The sequence below is a fragment of the Trachypithecus francoisi genome, unplaced genomic scaffold (genome assembly GCF_009764315.1).
Source record: "Trachypithecus francoisi isolate TF-2019V2 unplaced genomic scaffold, Tfra_2.0 Lachesis_group17, whole genome shotgun sequence".
In the NCBI taxonomy this organism is placed as follows: Eukaryota; Metazoa; Chordata; class Mammalia; order Primates; family Cercopithecidae; genus Trachypithecus; species Trachypithecus francoisi.
In genome coordinates this window covers 42,161,296-42,188,466 of record NW_022681462.1, presented here as the reverse complement: position 1 = coordinate 42,188,466, position 27,171 = coordinate 42,161,296, and the positions used below count along the sequence as shown (strand labels likewise).

Here is a 27,171-nt window from a genome sequence, read left to right as displayed (position 1 = left end):
GGGCTCCCCCTCCCCGGACCACAGGCATCGTCGCACAGAGCGAGATCATGTTCTGGTGAAGTGCGGACCGTGAAGGAAGGAAAGGTCAGGTCATTCGATGTCGGGAGAGAGAAAAAGGGACTCAATGTCCATCTCCAGGAAGTGAGAGAACAATGGAGCACAGGCAGTAAAGCATGGTCCTGGTTTCCAAGGAAGCCGGTAAACAGAGGAGGAGGGGCACCAGACTGCTCTGTGAGTTCTCCCCTCCTCCTGGTCTCTCTTCTGGGCACCAACCCTCCACACTTTGGGCCCAAGTCTGATAAATGGGAAGATCGGAGTGGGCAGGTAAGTGGCAGACATGCTGGGGCGATTGTCTTCCTGGAGCCACAGCCAGATGGATAAACAAACACCAAGGACTGGATTTTAAACATATAAAAGCTGGCAGGGAGCAGTGCTCACACCTGTAATCCAACACTTTGGGAGGCTGAGGTGAGCGAATCGCTTGAGCCCAGGAATTCGAGACCAGCCTGGGCAACATGGCAAGACCCTGTCTCTACAAAAAATACAAAAACTCACCGGGTGTGGTGGTGCGCATCTGTAGTCCCAGCTACTCAGGAGGCTGAGGTGGGAGGATTGCTTGAACCTGGGAGACCGAGGCTGCAGTGAGCTATGATCACACCACTGCACTGTAGCCTGGGCCACAGAGTGAGACCCTGTCTCGAAAGAAAGAAAACAAAGAAAGAAAGAAAGAGAGAGAGAGAGAGGAAGAAAGAAAGAAGAAAGAAAGAAAGAAAGAAAGAAAGAAAGAAAGAGAGAGAGAGAGAGAGAGAGAGAGAGAGGAGGGAGGGAGGGAGGAAGGAAGGAAGGAAGGAAGGAAGGAAGGAAGGAAGGAAGGAAGGAAGGAGGAAGGAAGGAAGGAAAGAGAGAGAAAGAAAGAGACAAAGGAAAGGAAAGGAAGAAAGAAAGAGAGAGAAAAGAGCAAATGCTTCTCTTCTGTTGGTAGTTCCTGAATGCCCCTGTCATCCCCATCTCCACTTCCCTAAGAACCTTCAGGCTCCAGGAAGCTTGACAGTAGCTCCTGTCACGATGCCTCATTTCATCCACTACCAGCCACAGATACATCCCTGTGGACCTGGCACAGATCCCTGTGTACAGTAGGCACTCAATTCATGCTAATCAAATCAAGAAACCTTAGGAGTGGCCTGTGTGGATTTTAGGACCCTTGTCCCCCTCTAATCCTGGATTCTCATTGTCCCTGCACAGACAACAAATGCCTCCTAGGCATTCAGAGGCTGAGCAGAGCCAACTCTGCCTCGGTGAGTGATGAGCGTGGCCAGCAGGGCAGACATCCACCAGCCATCCTCACTCAGGCCCTTGGAAGCCTGTGGGCTCCCAGCACCTTCCCTGTGCCAGGAGCCCTGAGCCCTGGGCTTCCCCAGCCAGGCAATAAGCCACCCTTGTCTCTTCACCACGGGCCTCTGCAAAGCACAGGCACTCCCCAAGTGTGGGAGTTGCAGAGATGGAAGGAGTCTCTCATTTGCCTCAAGGGCAGCTTGCGACTGGCGTGCGGCCTGCTCTGATGATGTTTCACCCTTCTGGCAAGGACATGCTGGTGAAGACATCACTTCAGCCACAAGCCAACTTGCTTGGTCATTTATGACAGCTGGCTTTGCCCAGATGGCTCAGGGGTCAGCCACTGTGAGGGGACCTACAAGCCATCAGTTTCAACTTCCTTTCATACAGGCAATCCACACCTCAGGGAGGCCCAGGCAAGGGCCCACGAACACCCTATCTCATATCCATAAGGAAGAGGAGGCGAAAATGTTTCCTGAAGTGATGAGTGATGCACTGACAGGCTTCCCACCCTGGACTGCCTCTTCTTCAAAAATAATAAAACAGATTAATACAACAGATGAACTGTCTGCTGGGATCTGGGCATGTCCATGGTACAGCGGACACAGCAAGATACAGAGCAAAGTCTACCTGCAACGACTGCGTTCTCCCACCTTTGTGACTGGTGCCTCCTGGAGAGCAATTGGTTGCAGCGAGGTGCTGGCCATCTCCCTCAGAAATGACTTCAGCGGCAATAACCTGGAGTGTCTGACTCACCGGTTGCTCTGGTGCTTCCCTGCCAGCCACAGTGGCACAGCAAGGCAGCAAATCTTTGGAGCTCCCGGCCATACAGGACAGAGCTCAAGCACCTCATGGTTTCCAGGAATTCCCACAACCTTGGGGTCTGGTTTGGTGGCAGGGGATGGGGAAGGCTATGCCCTGAGCAATCGCTAGTCAGCATTCCAGTCACCTATGCTCCAAGCTGCAGAATACAGCCCCAATCCTGCAGAGCCCTGTGTCTACAGGTCACAGACATAAGTCGTGTTGCAAGTACAATAAGCACGGGGTAAAAGGAAGACATTTGGGTCACTTTTAACTCCTGGGTTTTTTTTAACACTTTGTTTTTCTCCACCCAATTTTCTTTTTAAAAATTTTTTAAAAGAAAAAAAAAAAAAAAAACAGCAGGCTGGACGTGGTAGCTCATGCCTGTAATCCCAGCACTTTGGGAGGCCGAGGCAGGAGGATCACTTGAGCCAAGGAGTCAGAGATCAGCCTGGGCAACATAGTGTGATCCCATCTCTACAAAAAAATTGAAAAATTAGCCGGCACATGCCTGTAGTCTCAGCTACTTGGGAGGCTGGGGTGGGGGAATCACTCGAGCCCAGGAAGTCAAGGCTGCGGTGAGCTGGTGCGTTCGTACTGCTGCACTCCAGCCTGGGTGACAGAGCAAGAAACTGTCTCAAAACAAAAAAGAAAAAAAAGAGCTCCTGGTCTGTTTTTCTGGCAGGTCCCAGCCATGTCCAGGCCCAAGGCCCGGGACTCAAACCGACGTCTCCATTTCCTTTGATCCCTGTGCAGAATTGCACAGACTTGCTTTGAGCCAGATTCTCATTTCTGATATTCTTTGCAAAAAGCCTGAAACTCATCCTTTAAGGCCTGAGGACTTGAGGGAAGCCTTCAGCACCTGCAGCTGGGGAGGCAGGCGTTCTTGTCAGTGTCTTGGTGCTGGTAACGGGCAGTGCACACATTGACGTTAGTGAGACTTAAAAAGCTGCAGCATCTGGTTGCCTGGCCAGGTGGAAAGAAGATCCACAGCAGCATGTGGACAAATGCACTGCCTCTATTTCCCTCCAGAAAGCAACAGAACTCAGGTGAGAGAGCTGCCGGCTCACCTGGCTACACGTATAAAAGCAAAGCCAAGGTCCAAGCACACACGCTCCTTCCAAGGTGGAAGTTCATCTCTAAAGGTGTCCGGGAGGGTGCTGGGGGCTGGCGCAGTAAGTAAGCGATTCAGATTAATGAATTGGTCGATTGACTCCACGTTCGATTTAAATTCACAACAACCAGGTTGTGTATTTGCGCTCAGGGATGCTCCATCCCTCTCAGGGGACTGGCTTCCAGCTTCCTCCAGGGTTCACTCCGTATTCCAGGTAGGTATTCAGTGTCGCCAAGGCAGGACAGCCTCATGACTATAGTGAGTTGCTAACAGCAGGGCAGCACTGTTTCAAACAGACACCCAAACACCTGTTTTTCTTGTTAAGTAAAAACAAGTTAATAGTCACAGCAAAACCATGAAAGAAAACCACAAGTGACCTAAGGATTTCTGACTCACCCCCGGCTTGGGTACTTTGTGACATTCCACCAAAAGCATCAGCCACCTGCAGCGGCCCTGAGAACTGCTGATCAGCAGTGCTTTTGTCTCCCTAAGTCAGGGTAATTACCCATGTGTGCCCTGCCCCCAGATGGCTCTTGCCTTCAGAAAAAAGAAAAAAAAAGAACAGAGAAAAAAAAACGAAAACCACCTTCCCTCTAAGCCCAAGTGACTAAGAAAAGCTGGCAGGGACCCTCCCTAAGACCATAATGGTGGGAAACCTCTTGCAAAACAGTTTTCTCTGCAAGATAAACTGTCTGTTCCCAGCAGCCAAGTGCCACACCCGAGAGAGGGTGAGAGGTTTCCTTTAAGAAGCCTCCAGAAAGCATCGCAAACGGTTGCTCCCCTATGAACTAGGAATAACTGTGAAGAGTTACACCCTAAGAAAGATTTTTTGTTCTTTTTTTATTTTAAGTATAGTCTCCAGGATAGGCCCAGCATCTGCACTATTCTAGAAACCAGTGCTATGGGGCTCCAGCTCAGCCTAGACCTGGTAGCCTCCTATGGGCAGAGGGATGGCCACACACCAGGCCCTGTCGCTGTCCCTTATTGTCACAAGTCTAGCTGTCCAAGGGGCACAGGGACCTGCCAGGCCCCACAGCCATTCTGGAAGAGGTGGCCCGCGTGAAAGTTGTCACGCTCTGTGTCACATAACTCAGGTCTTGTGGTCACACCTGGAAGGAACTGGGACTGGGCTGCAAGCCAAGGCTGCCTCCTATAGGCTGAACCATGCACAGGCGGCAGTAGGCTATGAGTTGCCTGTTCCCAAACGGTACCCACGAGGCTGCCCTGCTGGGGACTGGGACCCTCTGCCCCACCAGAGTCTCCTTCTCAGCAAGGGCAGGAGGGGGGCAGCCCCACCTCATCTGCCCGCAATACCTTTGTGCCTCCTGAGCCTCCATCCACCTGCAAGTGCTGTGTCTTGAGCCTGACTGGGCTCCCTATGAGTTCAGGGAACACCTCTGCCCCCTAAATGCCCGCCAATGGGCACAGTGTTCAGGCCATGCTGCCAAGGCAGCAGCTAGGAATTCAGGAATTCAGAGAAGATGCAAAGGACAGAAATATGAAGCGACTGCCAGGGCACCAGGGTGAGGAGGGACAGGGTTGCCAAACCGCATGTGTAGGAGCCACTGTGCATCCTGCCCCTGGGACAAACACCACCTGAAGACACAAGAAGACCTCCCTCGGTTCCAGGGAAAGTATCTCCCCCAGGATCCGCCCTGTATACTGAAAATCTCTTATGAGAATCACCCCTAGCCTGGGCGCGGTGGCTCAAGCCTGTAATCCCAGCACTTTGGGAGGCCGAGGCGGGCGGATCATGAGGTCAGGAAATCGAGACCATCCTGGCTAACACAGTGAAACCCCGTCTCTACTAAAAATACAAAAAAAATTAGCCGGGTGTGGTGGTGGGCCCCTGTAGTCCCAGCTACTCAGGAGGCTGAGGCAGGAGAATGGCGTGAACTCGGGAGGCAGAGCTTGCAGTGAGCCGAGATCGCGCCACTGTGCTCCAGCCTGGGCGACAGAGCGAGACTCCATCTCAAAAAAAAAACAAAAAAACAAAACAAAAACAAAACCAGGAGGCTGAGGCAGGAGAATGGCGTAAACCCGGGAGGCGGAGCGTGCAGTGAGCCGAGATCCGGCCACTGCACTCCAGCCTGGGCGACAGAACGAGACTCCGTCTCAAAAAAAAAAAAAAGAATCACCCCTAGTGATTCTGGGTCGCTGCCTCTGCTCGTGGATTGCTGAGTCTGTGGGAAGGGGCACATGGAAGGTAACATTCATTTAGCACCTCCCAAGCTTTTTTTTTTCGAGATCGAGTCTTGCTCTCTCATCCAGGTTGGAATGCAGTGGCTCAGTCTCGGCTCACTACTTCCTCAACCTCCTGGGTTCAAGCGACTCTCCTGCCTCAGCCTCCTGAGCAGCTGGGATTACAGGCGTGTGCCACAATGCATAGCTAATTTTTGTATTTTTAGTAGAGATGGAGTTTCGCCATATTGGCCAGGCTGGTCTTGAACTCCTGGCCTCAAGTGATCCGCCCACCTCAGCCTCCTAAAGTGCTGGTATTACAGGTGTGACCCACCATGCCCAGCCCTTCTAAGTTTTTCAGTACAACTCCAATATCGACTTTTCCATCAGTGATCCCAACCATTCAAAAGGGGGACAGCCTGTTAGCCCATTCTATAGATGAAGGATGTGATGATGAATGAGATTAAGCAATGTCTGCAGAGCCACTGGAGCCCAGATTCAACCCCATGGACATCAGCCATGGCAGCCCATGGCTCTGTGGTGTCATCACACACCTGCAGCAGGACACTGTTTCTCACATTCCTACTGGCACCTGGCACCGGGCAGATGCCAGCCTGGGGGAGAAGGCGTCTGGAAGGTCTAATGCTTGACCTTCTGCCCTGGTCCTGGTGGTCCCAGGCCCCTCAGCTGTCTTGGGAAGAGGTGACAGTGGATGCCTGGTGGAGGTTTTGACCCCTGGAGGGTGCTCTTTGGACACCTCCTGGGGTGACATTCGTCACTTCATTTCATTTCATTTAAGCATCACAAACATTGGCTGAGTGTATGACTGGCTCCAGGCATCGTGTTTTTAGCTAAGACCATTCTACAAATCATTTTTCTGGTTATTTAAAAAAAAAAAAAACCTAAATTTGAGGATCATTATGTTCTGCTTCTCTGGCACTCAGAATCTACTTCACTCAGGAGGCTCTGAACTCAGCAGTTAGCAAGAAAAGTAGCCTCTGAACCCAAACAAAAGAGAAACATTACTGCAGAAAGCCAACACTTCCTCTTGGGACACCTTAAGGACTGCCTTCCCAGAATCTGTGTACTTAGAATTATGTGCAAAGTGACAATTTTGATGTTCTTCAGAGAGAGAGTCCAGTCTGACCCGAGCGTGCCCGGAACGTGCCGGCTGTTAACTAGTTACAGAGAAAAGTCAGAAGAAACGTCGCGAATTCAGGAGTCCACACACCTGCTGGACGCTACGGCTCACCACAGCTTGGGTGACAGGCATTGGGTCATTATGGCTTCCACTGGATCTGACACAGGTGCATTCTCAGCACTCATTCATTCCCTTCCTCCGTTTTGGCCTACGGCTCTGTAAGCAACGAGTCAAATCTCAACCTCTCTCTTCATCTCAGAAATCACAGAAAGAATGTGCAATGAATAAATGGCCTCCTCTCACCTCCACGGCTCCCAGCTGAGGTTGCTGGCAGTTGCTGGCAGCCTCGGGCATCTGTCTTTGGAAGAACTATTCTGGAAAACAATTTGGCAATCTGGATTTGAGGCCTTTATAATAAAGGAGTTTATATCCCTCCATCTGGCAATAACCCTTCTGGCAAACCATGGAGAGGAAGGAATCAGAAACTTGGACTTCTTTGCAAAGATGTTCATTGAAGCTTTATATATAGTTGTAAAAAAATGGCAACGGTGTATCTGTCCCACAATATGGGAACAGTTAAATAATTATGGCACTGCTTTAAGATGGAATCTACTGTAGCAACTTCAAGATGGTGTTTTTCAAGACTATTTAATGATGCAGAAACATAGTTATATGATGCAAAGTAGAAAGCTATAGTACAAAATTTAAACACAGCGAATTCCAAAACAACAATAAAATTACACATATATGTACACATCTATACAGAGAACTGGGAAGAAATACAACAAAATATCAAAAGTGGGTATCTCTGGATGGTGAGATTATGGTTCATTTTTATCTTCTCTTTGCCCCTTTATTATTTTCTACATATTGACTTTATAATTTTAAAAAGCTACTGAAAAGAAATTTCTACCAAAAATTATAAGAAAAAAATGTTCCATAGTCAATGGTTCAAAGTTTGGATTTTTAGAAAATGTTCTATGTGGAATTTCAGTTAAACATGGCTGTAAAAATCAACAGCTCTTGTCCTGGTCTGGCTTTGCTCTTGCAGAGTTGGGCCTGGTGCCCAGTGCCAGCCTCTGGTTCCTGTTCCCAAGAGCAAAATGGGGCAGGGGCCAAGGATGAACAGCAAAGGATTGCAATAATTCTGGAAACTCAAAACAAAATGTCTCAGTACACCTGACTTGGGACAGCGTCTTTTGAGATTTTTTTTTTTAACCACTGTAATGGGTTGCAGGAAAGGGTTATATAATTACTCTGTTTACACGGAGAGATTGAAAACAAAAAGTGTCAGGTATAAGCCACAGGATACATAAAGTTACTGACGGTTCATCCACCCAGTGTGGAGCTTGAGGAAAGCAACAGCTGCTGTCTCACAGGACATCTCTGGCCACCCTGGGGCTTTAGTTGAGGCTTCTGAAGCCCATGGCTGCGGCAGAGAGGAGGCCAGGGACTGGTCAGCATGTCCCTGATGGAGGCAGCAAAGAGTGTGCTCCCCACCAACAGGGGATACATGTATACATATGTAGCAAACCTGCATGTTGTGCACATGTACCCTAGAATTTAAAGTATCATAAAAATAAATAAATTAAATTAAAAACAAACAAACAAAAAAAGAGTGTGCTCCCTAGTAAGAAGCCCAGCAGCACTGCCAACATGTCCCTTACGTGGGTGCTTTTGACTCTACATAATCATGTGCATGCCCCTAGAGCTCTCCCACCTGGCTTCTTCCACTTGCCCTTCACAGGTTTAGATAAGGAAATCTCTTCTCCAATGCAGGCCAAGGAATTTGGCCTTAGACTCATGCATGCCCCAAATATCCTGACAAAACAGTACAAGAAAGCCCCTGTTGCTGCTACAGAAGCCCCCAGGAAGGGTGTTCTGCACCCCTCACTCCTGAGCTTCTGGTAGTAAGGGACGTTTCTTTCTGTGGTCAGCCCAGGAATCAACCCAAATCCACCGGAAGGGGCAGCATTCCAGCCGGCCTGGAAGCTTCCATCTACAGAGTGAGCCAGGCCATCACAGCTCAGGGAGTCCTGAGGGAGACTGCTTACAACTCCTGCCACTGCCGGGATAACATGAAGGACTCCCTCAGCCTCTTCTGCTCTGTGGGCTGCGGGGTCTATAAAATATGTCTCTGCCCACTGCCTTTCCAGACATGGGGCTCGAAGACAACTAAACCAGATAATGAGTGAAGCCTTCAAAGAGTGAAAAAGCTATGTAAATGCAAGTGATTTTCATGTTTTAAAAAGCTTTTTTCAAGCCACAGAAAGTAATAAGTCTCTAGATACAGTCACTGGTGACTCTTACAGGCAAGAGGTGGATGCTTCCTGCTCCAAGCTGAGGAAGGGAGGGAATAACAGGAGCCATTCTGCTCCCTCCCAATGCTGGCCACCTGCTCAGCCAAGCCTGGCTCCTCTAAAAGCAGAACCAGGGCACGAGGCACAGAGGAAGGGAGGGGGCTGGGAGTCAGCTGGGCTAATGACAGTGGCCCAGGGGAAAGGGGAGGGCCAGGACCCTGGTGGCTGCTGGGACATGGCGGGTTCCATGACAGGGGAGAATGCAGACACACTGCCCTGTGTTCCTCACCCACAGGGAACTTGCAACAATTTCAGTTGCAAGTTTACAGTGAGGTTTGGTTTTGAACTGAAGCTCTTTTGGATGCCATGCTTTGGAAGCTGGTGGTAGGGCTGAGCTCTATCACTCTGCTGCCCGAGGCTGTCCCTCCTAAAGCAAGCCTCAGCGGAGGCTGCTAAGGTCAAGGTCAACAACATGCACTTTGCAGGCAAAAATTTTTGCATCACAAGGTTCGAGAGCAGAAAGAACCCCTAGACCAATATTTCCCAAAATGTATCCCCCCATCACCACCATCACCACAGAGAGAGGTTTTGTGGTCAGAAAACAAGGGGAAAGTGTTTGCTGAACACCAAACAGTTTTCTTCCTGCAGGTATTGGCAGAGCCTTTAATATGCTAATGAAGTTGTAATTGAGAGGACGTGGAAGACCAGCTTTTTCCAGACATACTTGCCTATGGAACCTTCTCGGTGAGACACCCACCAGCATCTGGAACACAATTTACTGCTCTTAGTTTAAAAGAAAAAAGAAAAGTTAAGAGGTCAAGGGATTTGCCTGAGGTCACGTGACCAGTGTACGCAAGGTCAGAAGCAGTTCCAGACCAACGCCTACTCCCCTGCAGACTCCCCTGTGCACAGGTGTCCTGCCACCTCCAGGTAACTTCCCAATGAAATTGCCTTTACAAAAATTATAACAGTGAGAAAATTATGACGTGAAAGTGATCTGATTTAACCACCCACATCTTGCTTTTAACCTCCAGACTCTCCTTGGTCATTCCTGGACCTGGGGCAAGCTAACTTTGGGAGAAATTTAGTTTATAGTTTCAATGATGATAGCCCTTCCCCAAAACTAAACCACCTTTGTAAAACTGATGAGAGACCACAAAGTTAGGGGATGAGAGGAGGCTGAATTCTGCTAAGATGTAGGCATAAATGATTACCAAGTCCCACAGATAACATAACTCTTGGGAGCCTACGATCGGCCTTTTGGGATGTCCTTTCAGGCTTTTGCATTTCTGATGACCAAGTGGGCCCACCCAGACCCATGACTTTTGGCTCAAGTACTCCTGAAGCCCCCACCCAGAAGTGAATTCACAGCATGAGAACCATTTTCCACACCTCTATGAGTGCATCCCCAACCAATCAGCAGCACCCATTCCTCTAGCCCCTGCCCACCAAACTATCCTTGAAAAACTCTAGCCTCCAAATTTTCAGGGAGACTGACTTGAGTAATAAAACTCCGGTCTCCTGTTCAGCTGGCTCTGTGTGAACTCAACTCTTTCTCTATTGCAATTCCTTTGTCTTGATAAATTGGCTGTATCTGGGCAGGGGGCAAGGAGAGCCCACGAGGCAGTTACACCAATACCCCAACTACGCTGTCTTCAGTTAGACTGCCTTTCCATATCACCCCAAACTGAACAGGATTGAAGGTCAATTTTGTAATGGAAACTGAGTCAGTTGCCCCAGTGCTAAAGGTACATATTGATCATGGATTGCTTGGAACTACTCATGCCACAACTCACTTCAGCATTGATTTATGTGATGGTGCAGTCTGTTGGGGAACTGAAAGAACAAGAGAATCTAACCAAAACAGTGGACTTGGGAAATCCCTGCAGAATCTCTTCTCGCTCCCATCTCACAAAACCCTAGATCAATCACACCCCTGGCTCACAGCAAGACTCAGGCAGCCCCACAACTGGAGATGTGAGTAAACTCCCTTCTGCTGCAGCCCAGGGCCAAGGGCAAGCCTCAGATGAGAGGGGTTTGTTTAGCACCCTCAGAAGACAGCTGGTTAGTGTAAATGTTTTTTAGAAATTTGCCTGAGAATAATTAAAGTCTATGTAGCCTCTCCTCTCCCTGATCTCTCATTTCTATCATCCAGACCAGAAAACAAAGAGAGTCATGATCTTTTCTTGTTGGATAGAAATAAACTTCCAAGCTCCTTGTTGCTTCTGTAGTGGTCCTCAAGCTGGAGATCACCAGCCACTGAGGTGAATAACACAGGAGGAGGGGACACAGGGCCCATAGGATTGCTGGACTGAAATCAAGGACACAGCAACAGAAGAGAAGAGACAAGGCCAAGAAACCCTGTCTCACCACCCAAGCTGCTCAGGTGTGACAAACACCATCAGAGTCCTTCACCCCTGCCACGGAGGCTGTTCAGGGGAGACCAGGATGCTCAGAGCATGCAGAGCCCTGCAGGTCCCCTTCCATCATGAGCAGCCTTGTCCCACCAGCACCCCCTAGTGTGAGTGATGCAAATGTTACTCTCTGCATGGGCAGGGAGGTGAGGAAGGCCAGGGCACCCTTGCAGGAGGATGCTCTCCTGCCCCTCCCAGGATGGCTTAAGCACCCTTCCTCAATGCTGCCGTGGGTAGAGATCCCAAGTTGACTGCCCTCCAGCGGCCCTTATGGTGTCATTCACTGCATTCATGGCATGACTCGTGAGAGCTGCTATAGCCTTCACTCCCCATATTCCCAGGACTTTGCACATTAATAGATGGTCAATAGAACTCTCACCAAACACTTGCCACAGGGCAGGTGCTGTTTAGAACACAATCAAGTGCTAGTATAAACATATGAGGTAGATCCTATTCTAATCCCCATTTTAGAGATATGGAAACTGAGGCATGGAGAATTTATGTCACTTGTCCAGGGTCAGCCAGATATAGGCAGGCCTCAAAACCTGGCAGTTTGGCTACTGGGCTGTGTTCTTGCCCATGTGTCATTCCATCTCTTAAGAAATGTGTGTTGAATAATCTGTCAAGGCCATCAATCGAGACTTGCTAGACCCATTTCTTACATAATATTATGCTAAAAATGGGTCCCCTGGGTTAGGAAGGGAAAGAGATGACAAAGCAAGGGCAAAAAATGACAAAGCAGGCCGGGCGCGGTGGCTCACGCCTGTAATCCCAGCATTTTGTGAGGCCAAGGCAGGCGAATCACAAGGTCAGGAGTTCAAGACCAGCCTAGCCAACATGGTGAAACCCTGTCTCTACTAAAAATACAAAAAATTAGCTGGGCGTGGTGGCATGTGCCTGTAATCCCAGCTACTCGGGAGGCTGAGGCAGGAGAATCGCTTGAGCCCGGGAGGCGGAGGTTGCAGTGAACTGAGATCGCACCACTGCACTCCAGCCTGGGCGACAGAGCAAGACTCCATCTCATAAATAAATAAATAACAAAGTAGAGTAGTGCTGGTCAGTCCCACAGCAGCAACGCCTATTACCATCCCATTCTTGTTACAACCTCCGTAAGCAGCACCTGACATAGGTGTAGAGAGAGCTAGCCAGAGGGACACTGCAGCCGGCATAGGCAGCGGGTGTCTCTGGGGGGCTGGATTGTAACTGACACTGACTTTCTTCCTTGCACTTTTTGTTTTGTTTGCATTATTTTAATTTACAGTGATTATGATTTGATTTTACAGAAATCTTTTGTAAAAGTCAGGGCTTAATCCGTGTCCTCAGGGATTCACCATCAATTTGGGGTGACATGCCAGAAGCGAATGAAAAGGAAAAGGTGAAAAGCCCACCCTGACCAGTGCCACACAGGAAGAAAAAAAGCCCTGTGGCCTGGCGGCTTGGGGAGGATGCAACAGTGCAGGTTAAAACCGGCTGAGGGCCAGGTGAGAGCAGAGCTTGCATGGGCAGAGGCTGGAGGTGGGACCACAGCAGCTAAGCTCAAGAGGTTCTCTCGTGTTTCTAAAAGGTGAGTGCAGTGGAACGCTAGTTTGGGTGTGGCATTATTGTTTTTCTTGAACGAAAAATGTTCAAGAACAAAATGGTGCAAAATAGCATGTCCCTCACCATTTCTTCTCTCAACTGCTAGAAAACTGCACATGCAGAATGTTTCGTTGGAAGGTCTGGTGCGGTGAAGGGGGCGAGGCCAGTGGAGAGAAGCAAGGTGCACACACAACTCCCTCAAAACCAAAACACGGCAGAGGAGATTCTGGGAATGAAAACCACAAGTGAGTCAGGGCAGGGAGAAAACATGTGGACAAAGTCTTCATCCCACTCCTCACACTTGAAAAGAACTTTCCAGGAAAAGGAAAAGCTCATACCCCAGGTGAGTGGGCAGCCATCCAGGCCACATGAGTCCTAAATGAGTCCTAACATGGCCCTCTGGCAGCAACCACTCACCACACCCCAAGCAAGGGCTGAAAAGGGCAAGCAAACTTCTCCCCAGAAGGAGCACAAGTCTCAGGCCTGTTTCACTCAGGACTCTGAAATATCTGCTCCCCTGCACACTCTGTGCGGAAGTGAAGGCCCAGCCAGCAATGTGCAGTTAGAGAAGTCATTGCTGAATGAATGCATGGATGAATGAATGAACCACCGTGGTTCCTCTCCATCACTGTGTGTCACAAAGACAGCTACTGATCCATTGGACTCAAGTCCCTAATAGCAAAAAACACATCTCAAAGTTTTTTGGGGTTTTTTTGTTGTTTTTTTTGTTTGTTTGTTTTTGTTTTTTTTGAGACAGGGTCTTGCTCTGTCACCCAGGCTGGAGTACAATGGTGCATCTCGGATCTCAGCTCACTCAACCTCCACCTCCCAAGTTCAAGTGATTCTCCTGCCTCAGCCTCCTGCGTAGCTAGGACTACAGGTGTATGCCACCATGCCTGGCTAATTTTATATTCAAAGTTTTAAAGAAAAACTATGTGCACAGTGATGTGGAAGAAGGAGAGACACTGAGAGATTATTTTACTCAGAGAAGTGGTTCAGAACCACAATCCCTCTCTCTGGTGCCAAACACGATTGAAAGTCATGACTCCCAAGTACTTCTCATGTGCCTGGCATAATAGTGCAAACAAAATTCTGTAAGAAAGATCTCATTTCATTCTCAGTGACTTCATAACATGGTTCCCACTGTTATCCCCACTGATGGCCGAGGAATCTGTGTGCCAAAAAGGTTAAGAAACCTGCCCATGGTTAGGCTGGGCACGGTGGCTCACGCCTGTAATCCCAGCACTTTGGGAGGCCGAGGCGGGCGGATCACGATGTCAGGAGATTGAGACCATCCTGGCTAACACAGTGAAACCAGTCTCTACTAAAAATACAAAAATTAGCCAGACGTGGTGGCGGGCACCTGTAGTCTCAGCTACTCGGGCGGCTGAGGCAGGAGAATGGCGTGAACCCAGGAGGTGGAGGTTGCAGTGAGCCAAGATCGAGCCACTGCACTCCAGCCTGGGGAAGACAGCGAGACTCCACCTCAAAAAAGAAAAAAAGAAAAGAAACCTGCCCGTGGTCACCCGGCAGGTCAATGGCAGGGCTGGAATTTGAGCCCAGGCAGGCCAACTCCACTCAGGATCACCCCCACTCTCCTAAAACGTCTCAGCCGACAGCCACATCCTAATGTACAGTGAATACAGGAATGGGCCCGGTGCCCAGGCTCAACACTGTGCAAAATCCAAGTTGGACTGGCATCTCACCAAAGGGCTTCTTCACTCCAAAATGTCAGTGACGTGGCTGAGGATGGAGGTGGACCGCACAAGGTGCATTCCAGACCCCTCTTGCCAAAATGTCAACAGAGACCCTCACAGACTTTGTTAAGTGCAAAACAAACAGTAGCTATAACTCCTGCGATGCAACCGCAGTTAGGCAGGAGAGAGAGAAAATGGAGAAAGAGAGGGGAAAGGGTGGTGAGGACAGGGCAGACATTATCTCTAGTCTGCTCCTAGCTGTGATTTGCCCAGTGTAAGCCGACTGGTTGCCCCTTCAGGTATGGGAGATTTCACAACAGTGACTAGTGTATTTAGCAAATGCCTGGACATGCAGAGCCCCCAGCTATGCTCTTGGCTCCCCCATGACTGAGCGGTCTCCTAGAATCCTACCATAGCAGCCACCGACACCTTCAAGCCCCAGGACCATCTTGCCTTCCCCCTGAACATTAGTCCTGCATTCGCTGGCTGCTGGCAGCTCATGGTTGCATGTCCTCAGATGAAGGAGGGCAGGGAATAGAACTCATGGCTAAAAGAGCAAGCACCTCCCTATGGCACAAGCTCCCAATCCAGACCCCCTGGCCCTAGGATGTCATGCAAGGTGTGCAGTATCTGCGTGGGCCTTGGTAGCAGATCCAATGCTTTCATTGTGTTCTCCGAGCGGCCACCCCTGCTTTGGTGGATGAGTTGGGAAGAGAAGGAGCGATGCCTTAGGGAACAACCCTCCTCTGACTCCTCAGTGAGATCCAGGACATCTGCCACAACCACAGCAAAAACTGAGCATCAGATTGTCAGCAGCTGTGAGCCAAGTGTCTCCAGCAGGAGTTAAGGCAGAGTGGCCTTCCCAGATGCCAGAGACCAGGCCGGGAAGAGGTTCTGCCCAAGGGAACTCAGGCATCTGGGGCCTGCTACACACTCTCTCTTTCTTCTTGCACTATTGTGTTCTTTTTATAAATTTATTAAGTATTCAAATAATAGATAAGCCCTTACTCATGGGAACATGTCTACATAGGGACCACAGTCTGCAGGATATGTGAGGGCGTGTGCGCACTCAGCTGTGCTGTTGTTATTCCAGTTTTCCTAGGAGAGGCTCAGCTGACCCCGTGGTCTAACAATGGGCAGGCAGGTAGAGTGAGGCCAAGGAAGGTGGGAGCCCAGGTGGTACAGCGTGAGGAGGCCAGGGAAGGCCCGATGACAATGACAGGGCCATCCGATTGTTTTCAGAGCAGCCAAGGAGGAGGGTGCAGAGGCCACGCCCAAGTCTGGGCCCCTGAACTGACCAGGCCTGGCCGTGTTGCCGAATCTCTGCCTCCAACACCCACTTGTCATCGTCTTAGGAATTAATTACCCAATTGCCCCGAGCAGAATGCAGGAACTTGCAGAAGGCCGCAGGCGATTAGCGGAGGCCTGCAGAGCAAGGGAAGCGGCGTTTGATGCCGAACAACACAGAAATCCTCGGAGGATGGATTCTGATATTTTAACACTGACTACAGCTCTGACTGCATCTGAAGCTACTAGTCCTCTGATAGAAGAACTTGGTTGTGATGAGTTTATCAACAGAGAATGGTTAAGTAGTGAAACTACTTCAAGAGAATCTCTGCAGTCAGGACAGTCTTATACAAATCTAGTAACTTGATATTTTTGTAATCCAAGTATATAAGAATAAGGCAATGCATAGTTGAAGACAAACAAAAAAAAAAGCTTATCATGACAAAGAAAAGAAATAAGAAAAAATCAAAAACATTATGAGACTCCTCTGGTGTTCTTTGTTCTTCGAGTTTGAATTGTTCCAGATGCTTTCTCCTGAATTGTGGGAAATTTCCCAAAATTGCTTCACCAAAATGTAAAGGCTGGGTTTGTAAAATTGAAGCTTAAGAATTGACAATAATGAAGCCCATGATGACTGAAGGAATTAGCAAAGAGAGATGGTTGGAATAAGGAGTTACAGCCCAAGGAAGACTGGGAGGCTACAGAGAAAACTTGACATTTGAAGACTATGTGCCCTTTTCATGTCAGATGCAATTGAAATTTTTGTTTCTGTTTTTGTTGTTTTTTGTGTTTTTTTTGTTGTTATTTTTGTTATTGTTGTTTGTTATTGTTTTTTGGGTTTTTTAGTGTTTATTGGGTTTTTTTGTTGTTATTTTTGTTATTGTTGTTTGCTGTTATTTTTGTTATTGTTTTTTTGTTTTGTTTTGTTTTTTGTGATTTTTTTTGAGACAGAGTCTTGCACTGTCTCCTGGGCTGGAGTGCAACGGTGTGATCTCGGCTCACTGCAACCTCCGACTCCTGGGTTCAAGTGATTCTTCTGCCTCAGCCTCCTGAGTAGCTGGGACTACAGGTGCCCACCACCACACCCGGCTAACTTTTTGTATTTTTAGTAGAGATGGAGTTTCACCGTGTTAGCCAGGGTGGTCTCGATTTCCTGACCTCGTGATCCGCCCACCTCAGCCTCCCAAAGTGCTGGGATTACAGGCGTGAGCCACCACGCCCGGCCGCAACAGAATTTTTTAGTGTAGAATTAGGTTTTCATTTTCAGAGGCATTTCAAATAGCAAGGAGAGCACACATTGCTTGTATTATATGATAAATCACGTTTTCAAGGGTATCTGCTGGCTGGGCATAGTGGCACACGCCTGTAATCCCAGCACTTTGGGAGACTGAGACGGGAGGATTGCTTGAGGCCAGGAGTTTGAGACCAGCCTGGACAATATAGTGAGACCCTGTCTCCACAAAAAATAAAGTATTAGCCAGACCTGGTGACTGCCCACCTATAGACCCAGCTAGTTGGGAGGCTGAGGTGGGAGGATCGCTTGAGCCTGGGAGGTGAAGCCTGCAGTGAGTTACGACGGTACCACTGCAATCCAGCTTGGGCAACAGAGCAAGCCCCTGAAAAAGAATATCTGAAATGTTGTAGGGGGAAAGCCTATAGAGTAAAACATTAAAGTTCTTTACTCTCCATCTGTGTCAATGGTTTAGTGTGCAAACTTACAGAACTTCATATATTTGCATACATACAGATAAAAATCTGCTACATGTATGATTCCATCACTTACATTCTTTACTTAACAATTTGTCATAAAGATTTTTTTTTAGCCATACCTGGCTAATTTTTTTTTCATTTTTTGTAGAGACAGGGGCTCACTATGTTGCTCATACTGGTCTCAAATTCCTGAGCCCAAGTGATCCTCCCTCCTCAGCCTCCCAAAGGTCTGGGATTACAGGCGTGAGCCACCTTGCGCAGCCTGTCATAAAGATCTTTTAATAAAAGATCTTTAATTGCTTCTTTTAATTGCTGGCTGCCTCCACTGAATCACTTACCTGAAGCCCTGAGAGGGAATCACAGTTCGCAGGTGACTGGGATGCTGGGGGATGAACCTGAGGCTGGGCTGAGTTTCACTTAAAAAATGATCCAGGCCAGATGAGGGGACGTCAGATCACTCAGTGGCCTCTTTCTCACCAGATTCTGTCTGACTCCCTTCAGGGCTGAGTTAAAGACAGATGCTGCATACAAATTCCATGTCCTTCCAGCTGGAGCTCCCCATTCCTGGAGATACCTCAGCTTTGTGTCTCCCACAGAGACACTAGAATGGGCAAGCCTGAGTGCATGGCTTTGAGGGACAGAGTCCCCACCCACAGAGCTCTCACAACTGGCAGCCACCCCGACACCCACAGCTCTTTCAGAATGGAAAGCCCGGGGCCTTGCAGCTCACCCTGCTCGGAAGACCGCACGAAGCTTTTTAATGAGCTACCTCGGAAATGCTTTTCAAGAAGACTGTGTTCTCTTTACACAAATTCACAATCAGTTGAGGGAAGAGAGGCAGGGCTGGCTTTCTAAGGCCACTGTGTATGACCTAAGGAGTCAACATTGCCCCCAAAAAAAAAAAGTCACCCACTGATTTCAAACACCCACTTCTTTGCATGAGGGGCTGCGTTCCCCTCATCACCACCTCCCTCTTTTCATCCCTGGTACAGCTACCTCCAGTCATTCCCCCTAGGGGTCTTCCCTGGGACTCATCTGTCACTCGTTCCTCCTCAGCTGGAGTCATCAACCAACCTGGAAACAAGTTATTCCTTCCGAATAACAATAAGCAAAGCCCTATCCAAACACAGGGGTCTGCCTTACTCCTTAAATCCAGTTTGCAAGAAAAGACCCTCATCGGACTCATTTATAAATGATTTAATTTTAGGGATTGCTAGATAGATGAGTAGATAGGAAGGATAAGAAGCTAAGTAGGAGAGAAGAATGTGCTAGAGTAAGGTGAAAGAATGTTCTCCATTCACAATGCTGTTTACACGTATCCAGCTGGCTGGCAATGTCGCTGAGCACTCTGCCTTCAGTGGACCTTCCAAACCATGGTGCGCACTCGGAGTCCACAGGGACCATGCTCTACTTCTCAATAGGCTATGTATGCCAACCCCTCCGGAATCCACAGGCACGAGTCACCACCTCACCCTCACCTTCGAGCCATGTTTCTGTGGTCACCCTCTCATGGTGATGGCAAAAAGCTCCTCTTTTGCTCCCTGTGACCCCCTGCCCACTCTCTGGTGTGGCTGGGGGCAGGAGGGAGGCCCTCACTGTGCTCAAACAGTGGCCTCAGAGTAGAGTAGCCACAAGACAATCACACTGTCAAACTTCAGCGGAGTTCCTGTGTGCTCTTCTGCTAAAAGGGCTTCTTTGTGGCATTGAGTTGTATATGCAATGTATCCTCTCTGTGTGTGCATGTGTGTGTGTGCCTGCCTGTGTGTATGTGTGTTAAGAGATACACACATATAGGCCCCACGAAGGAGTGAGGAAGGGGAAAGAAACCAGCATTTATTGCACTATGTAGAAATGTGCAAAATTCATCTGTGACTAACACAAGAAGCCGTGTCCCACCTGAACAGGTAAACTTGCGTAGTTTGTTTCAGAACGGCAGCCCTCTCTCCATCCCAATCAGGGTAATACTTTCCACTGAACTGAGTCAATAATGTAAACAAGCCCATTTGCCCAGAAGGCAAACAACAAGGTAGGTTAGAAACATAACTTTTTGGATATTGCTCCTAGTGAAAGCATCTGGGGAAAAAAAAGGCATTTCAAATGAAACCCAGGAGACAAACACCTTTACGAGTTAAAAAGGAAAAAGGAGTCTACACAAAGCAGCATGTTCCAGGATTCCGCATTATTTCAGGACAGACTCATTCAAGGATCTGAGTGGGTCTGTGAACTCAGGGTGACTGTGCCTCACCCCGCCTGGCCCAGCTCTCTCTGAGTGCAGCCACAGTCCTTCCCCACCAGAAAAATCCGTCAGCTCCTCTTCAAGCTTCACTCAGAGCACTGACTTCTCCTATCGTCCACCCATGTAGCTTCAGAGCCACAGAAACATAAAGCTCACTGACCTAGAGTATAGCCCAAAACCTTCTTGGTTCAATTTTTCCTATCGACGTTTTTTAATGTTCGATAAATGATTTTAGAAAGATATGAATCATTTCTTTTTTTTTGAGATGGAATCTCTTTCTGTCACCAGGCTGGAGTGTAGTGGTGCAATCTTGGCTCACTGCAACCTCTGCCTCCCGGGTTGAAGTGATTCTCCTGCCTCAGCCTCCCAAGTAGCTGGGATTACAGGCACACACCACCATGCCCAGATGATCTTTTTGTATATTTTGTAGAGATGGGGTTTCACCATATTGGCCAGCATGGTCTCGATCTCTGGACCTCAGATGATTCACCCACCTCGGCCTCTCAAAGTACTGGGATTACAGGCGTGAGCCACCGCACCCGGCCCATGAACCACTTTTAAAGGTTCTTAGAACAGAAAATTATTTCAACTTTGGATCTGAGGAAATGCAAAATGAGGCCATTTCTAGAATGATGTACCCTCATCCTCCCCCATCACACCCATCTCAAAAATAAAAGGACAACCCTAGTTGTGATGTAGTCTCCATGACCAAAGCCACCAGATTTCTCCATCCAGAATAATGGTGCTACATAAAGCAGCTCCTTGTGGTATGACATCGAAAGCACACAGAGTCATCTTCTATTCTTATTTCCAACTTTGGATAACATTTTCCCTTATTTCTTCCATTTATTTCCCCTGTTTGTCTGCAAATCTGTAGGACATAATTAAGGAGGTAAGTTTTTCAGATTGGCCCTAAGGAAAAAACTAAGTCTCACAGGAATAAGCAGTTGTTTGCAACCTCAGTGTAAATTGCACGCAAAGCAAGGGCTGGAGCAGAATTAGGGGCACCTACCACAGGGAAGTCAAGGGCATGTGGTATATCTGGTAAACCAGGCCTCTGCCTCGCACCTCGCAGCAGCTTTGCTGAAACCGGAACTGATATCTCCTGATTCCCAATCAGCACCTCAGCCCCAAGACAAACCGCAAGATTGAGTACAGAGGTCCCCAGACAAAGGTGGAGAACGTGTCCCTGCAGAGCAAACCCCAGTCTTAATTACAGACCTGGCAGGGTGCCGGCCAGGACGTATTGCTGGATCACATCAGTAAGACAACTTACAATTTGCATTTGTAAGACAACCTTTTCTCTAATAAATTGTCTTCAAATAAATTTATTAAGAGAAAACAGGAAGTGAATAAGCAGAGAGAAATGGCTGGTCTAACTTGAATTGGCAGAATGGTAGAATGAATAGTCTTTCCTGAGAAATGCATGCTAATAAAATAGAAATTGGTGGGGGGAGTAGGTTATGTCTTTTGTATACATTCTATGGTACTTGACATCATTTTGTAGGTTTGGGTTTATATAGCTAACATAGGAGACTTTTTATCTCCTCTGTCAAAACATCATTTTCAAAATATTAGGAACTTGGGTCTCATACCCTCATACATGTAGCAAGCACAATTCTTTAACTCATTACTGAGGGAACCCACAGGATGGAAAAGCTGATTCTCAAAGCATTTGAGGAATACAGATGTATCGTATGTCAGAAAGAATGCCAGAAAAAGTTTGCTAAGTTACATTCGAAACTGGTTAATGTTCTATGGCACAATACTCTGTAATGTTTGGGTAATCTTTTGAACCTGAAGGAAATCGACCACACTTGGCCGATTTAAACATAAAAGAGCTGGCTGGATGTGGTGGCTCATGTCTATAATCCCAGCACTTTGGGAGGCTGAGGTGGGTGGATTGCTTGAGCTCAGGAGTTCAAGACCAACCTGGGCAACATAACAGAACCCCACCTCTACTAAAAACACAAAACTTAGCTAGGGGTGGTGGTGCACACCAGTGGTCCCTGCCACTTGGGAGGCTGAGGCAGGAGAATCACTTGAATCCGGAAGGCAGAGGTTGCAGTGAGCTGAGATCAAACCACTGCACTCCAGCCTGGGTGACAAAGTGAGACCCAGAAAAGAAAGAAGAAAGGAAGAAAGAGAGAGAAGAAAGGAAGGAAGGAAGGAAGGAAGGGAGGGAGGGAGGGAAGGGAGGGAGGAAGGAAGGAGGGGAGGGGAGGGGAGAGGAGAGAGGAAAGGAAGGAAAGAAGGAAGGAAGGAAGAAAGAAAGAAAAGAAAGAAAGAAGAAGAAGAAAGAAAGAAGAAAGAAAAGGAAGGAAGGAAGGAAGGAAGGAAGAAAGGAAGAGGGAGAGAGAGAAAGAAAGAAAGAAAGAAGGGAAGGAAGAGGGAGAGAGAAAAAGAAAGGAAGGAGAGAAATAAAGAGAGGGAGGAAGGAAGGAAGAGAGAGAAAGAAGGAAGGAAAGAAAGAAGGAAGGAAGGAAGGAAGGAAGGAAGGAAGGAGGGGAGGGGAGGGGAGAGGAGAGAGGAAAGGAAAGGAAGGAAAGAGAAAGAAAGAAAGATAGAGAGAGAGAAAAGCAAGAAAGCAAGAAAGGAAGAAAGAAAGAAAGGAAGAGGGAGAGAGAAAGAAAGAAAGGAGGAGAGAAAGAAAGAGAGGGAGGGAGGAAGGAAGGAGAGAGAAGAAGGAAGGAAAGAAAGAAGGAAGGAAGGAAGAAAGAAAGAAAGAAAGAAAGAAAAAGAAAGGAAGGAAGAGAAAGAAAGAAAGAAAGAGGGAGGAAGGGAGGGAGGAAGGAAGGAAAGAAAGGAAGAAAGAAAGGAAGGAAGGAAGGAAGGAAGGAAGGAAGGAAGGAAGGAAGGAAGGAAAGAAAGAAAGAAAGAAAGAAAGAAAGAAAGAAAGAAAGAAAGAAAAGAAAGAAAGAAAAAGAGAAAAGAGAGCGAGAAGGGTGAGGGAGGGAGGAAGGAAGGGAGGGAAAGGGAAGGGAAGGAAGGAAATCATTTGCATCTGTACTGGACAAAATTGTATCCAGTTTATCTCCCACAAGTTGACAGGCAGCGCAGCCAATTACTAGCAAACAGTATGTGAAGCAAAGCTATATTCCCCTTGAGATTTAAATAATCCTTGAGTGGATCTAATAGACAATGCTCTGATCTGGACTTTAAAGGACATAGAGTCATCCTCTTTCCTTATTTCCAAGTTTTGGATAATTTTTCCGAACACCTCTTAGGCTCCTTGCTGGCAAGGCAGCTTCTAGGAAGTCCATGATAAATGCCTGAGCTATAGCTTCATGACCAAAACTGATGTGAACCTAAACACATGCAGACAAGCAAAGCACAGATTTACTATGTAGTGCCATGAAAATGATCTACGTATTTAAAACTAAGCAGAATATTAAATTACTCATTTCAAATGGCCATGTACCACTGAGAGCAAAATTTAAAGAAATTCGAACACCCAGGTACAAACTGGTACCTTTGTACATCTTTACATTTTATCCATCACTGTTTTTTTCCCACTTAGCTTTAAAGAGAAAGTTCAACTTTTTCTCTAAAGGTCAGCCTGCAACCTCAGGTTTAGCCGTTTGGGTTAGGGTTCTAGAATGAGTGTTAAGGAATTGGGGCAGGGCCTGGGATCATGGAACAAGGGACTGGCATGGGAGCTGACTGGACCCCAGGAGGAATCTGAAAACCTATGGTTAAAGCAGATCCTGAGTCTGGAGGACCGCTCTTATAATAAGTCATCCAAAGCCTTGCCAGGCAAGCATCCCTGTCCTGCAACAACCGAGCTAGAGGCCTCTCCCTCAGGCATCCTTCCTTTGCATTTCTGTGGCCGCCACTCTACTCCATGCCTTTATCATGCCATGTCACTATTGCCACCATAAAATCCAATCCTCCCATGCCAGTCCCTCCAAACACCTCCAAACACACAATGAATCACAGCATAATGCATTTCATTTATTCAGTAAATACTTACTGAACAGCTTCCAAATACCAGCACTGTTCTAGGACCTGGGGATAATCAGAAAATAAGACAAAGTTCTTTACACTTACATATTTCCATAAAAACAAGGGGAATCCCACAGAAGTTTTTAATAAGTAGAAAACAAACAAACAACAACAACAACAAAAACTCAAGCAGGTTTAGTTAAGGGGTCAAGAACGATGGAAAGGTAGGTTTCTGTTTTATTCAAAGTGACTGAAAAAGCCTTTCTGATAAGGGACTTGGAGGGAAGGAAAGAGCTGGCCATGAAGATGTGGGAAGGAAAGTGTTCTGGGTAGGGAAAGCAGCTGGTGCCAAGGTCCTGGGGCAGGTGCATGCTGCTGGTGAAGGAGCACCCGGGAGTCTGATGAAGGAGGAGAATGGGGTGGAGTAAACTAAGTCAGAGATGAGGATACAGAGGCACCACAGGCCACGCAGAGCTGTGATGGAAAGGACTTTGAATGGCATTCTGAAGGAAATGGGAAACGATTTGATGGTTTTGAGCAGTATAGTGAAATGGCCTGACTTGTTCTTAAAGGCTACAGAGAATACACAGTGTGGAGCAAGGGGAGAAGCAGGGGGTCCTACTGGGCAGCACTGGCCAGGGTCCAGACCAGGTGCACTGTGACTGTGAGTGCTGGAGTGGGGACAAGGGGCTGGATTCTGGATGAATTTCAAAGAGAGAGTCAACAGGATTGCCACAGGTCAGATGTCAGGTGTGAGAGGAAAAAGACATCGAGGCCGTCGCCCTGAGTAACTGGGAGAATGGAATGGCTTATTCCTGCGATGGGGTCAGTAGAGGCTGGAGGAAGAGCATGTTGGAAAGGGATGTGGATAAAGAGTTGAGGCTGGTGTATGTCGAGTTGGGGATGCCTAAGGGAGAAGCAGAAGAAGACGGATGTAGGCGGTGACTATTTGCACTTTCAGGTCCTGGGCTGAAGACACACTGAACAGTGGAGAGCCTGCCTTGGGTATCTGACATGTTCACATACACACACACCCCACACACACAGGGGTTAGCGCATGTGCCTGACACTCTGAGAGTTGACAGACATAGAGGCATCTGCTGGCAGACAGATAGAAACCTGCAGAAGGAATCTAAGGCAGACACAGCACTTGCCTCAACAGTGAGGAGAGAGAGAGGAAGAGGGCTTGCGGGGAGGCTGGAGCCCTCTAGCGCATATGTCTGAAAGAAGGCTTCATGCACTCACCTCAAGAACCATCCCAGCTGCCCTGGGTCCAAGCACTTTGGGCTGATCTCTGCAGGGCTGTGTTTGGTCATCCCTCTGTCTCCCAAGCCCACTTGCCAGTGCCTCATCAGGAGACAGCCTTCAGCCAGGCCAGGCCCAAGGCTCCTGGCCCACCCATTCCCCTGCATATCTGGGCCCACTCTCCCAACCCCTCCACTCTGCTGACACACTCCCACTACGCCATCCAAGACCCTGCACCACAGAGCCCTCAGTGGTACCTCCTCCTAGGCCAGGCCAAGCTTTGGACCTTTACTGCTGACTGGCAGCTATCAGCTGTGGTTCTCTAACAGGACTCTTTCTTCCGGGTCCTGGCATCCCTCGTGCTTGGCACAGTATCCTGCACAGAGTGGGCATTCAGTAGAAATTTGCTGATGAGTGCTGCATGAGCAAGGAGAAGGCCACCCATCGTGCCACCCTTAGTGATCAAAGCCCCCGTGTGGCCTTTGGTCTGCAGCCAGCTCGAAGCAAGCCTGCCACGGGTGAGCCTTCACCTTCTCAAGCAGCACTTGCCTGCTTCTCGTGAGAAAAAAAAAACACGGACTTTGTCCTTGTACGTGATGACTTTCCACTCTGGCCACATTGAAGTTGGAAGGGAAAAAGACTAAGCTCACCTGAGGCCTGATCCCTCATTCTCTGGGACCATCCTTTCCAACCAGGAGACGCGCCCCCTCTCAGATGAAAGAGCCCTTCTCTAACTGTAAATTATTTCTAAGTTATATATCCTGTCCAATGCATTTCAACATTGGAAGAAAATATATCTCTCACAATTATAGTCATTTTGTAACTAAAGCCCGCAGTTTCCCAGCTCTCTCCAAACTTACTTATTTTAAAAGAGAAAAATACTGCTGTTTCCCATCATGTTCTTTACTGAGTAATCCAGGGTGTGTACAGTAAGCCATTCTGTTCTCTGGGATTATCCTAGGTGTACCAGATTAAAGACAAATTAGGTAATATTGCAGGCTGCTCTCTTGTAGGGATTTTGAGAGCTGGATTTTTTTTTTTTTTAAGATGGAGTCTTGCTCTGTCCCCAGGCTGGAGTGGAGGGGACAAGGCCTCAAAGGGTCTTCCAATACTAACACGGGATCCCCAGACCTTTTCAGAAAACAAGCTGTAGTCCACACGTTTATTCTGTGACATTTTCTAGTGTCTAGTCACTTCTCTAAATGAAAAAATAGAGGCCCTTAAATACAAATGGTATAGCCACCTTGGACACACAGGCATGAGTCCATGCTTGCCATGAGATATATCAAGTTGACAAAGCTGACTCTTGAGGAAGAGGTTAAAGGACTCTGAGAGAAGCAGTCATAATGCACTTCCAATGGTACAGAAACACTGTAGGCAAACGTATTCCAGGATTTGTAACTCAGGGACTGCCAAAAACCAGGATGCCCCAACACATCCAAAGGGTGTGTCAGTTCTAAAACCCTTGCAAGAAGCTCTAGCCCAAGGCCAAGTCAGCAAGTGTTCACTCTCATGCTGTTTCTTTAAATTGAGAGTCAGTTTTCACCAGGTGTGAGACACAGAGCCATTGACTCTAAGCCAAGTATTCAGCTGAAACCTTTCTTAGCCTCAGACACTTGTCATCCTGGATTTAAACTTGACCTCACCTGCCCCTAATGCATGTGGGATAAAGGTCAAGAAAGGAAACAGTTCAGCATGCCGTAAATGTCTCCATGATTAATCACTTTCCACCCGATTTGACAACCACAGATACTTTTTCCTCTCGCCTTCAGGCATCATCTCAACACAGGATGAACTCGAAACTGCCATTAGAGGCACATACGCAAAACTGATTCACAGGACATGCAGGAGACCTGACTCACATGCGTGGTGGCGGCTCTATCAGGAGGAAGACAATGCAAACTCTTCTACAAAACCCAGAGTTCAAAATTCACGTCATCTCATCCACAGGCATGGTATCATCTTTTGCCTAAAAGCCAAGTAACTTAATTACATGTGGGAGTCAATAAAACATCTCTAAAACCATTGCACAGATAGATATCCATGGATTTCAGGAAGGCCAGTTATATGCTCTAGGCTAAAAGTGTTGATTTTGAATACAAATGGTATTCAAAATGGAGAACAGTTTTGCAGTATCTTACAAAGTTTTAACGTATGTCTATCCTATGACCTAGCAAACCCACTCCTGAA

At 47.8% G+C, this 27,171-nt stretch overlaps 1 long non-coding RNA gene across 3 annotated transcripts; it reads left to right on the top strand.

The window, feature by feature from the left end:
* The first annotated feature begins 210 nt into the window (after positions 1–210).
* Positions 211–26,954, top strand: LOC117062206. 3 transcript variants are annotated; one of them, XR_004428253.1, is made up of 5 exons: positions 211–324; positions 9,518–9,799; positions 12,567–12,847; positions 12,968–13,204; positions 26,754–26,954. It is a non-coding gene; the product is annotated as an uncharacterized LOC117062206 (long non-coding RNA). The 3 variants fall into 3 exon arrangements; XR_004428254.1 differs by lacking the exon at positions 26,754–26,954 and adding an exon at positions 15,801–16,300; XR_004428252.1 differs by lacking the exon at positions 26,754–26,954 and having other exon boundaries at positions 12,968–13,550.
* The last annotated feature ends 217 nt before the right edge of the window (positions 26,955–27,171 follow it).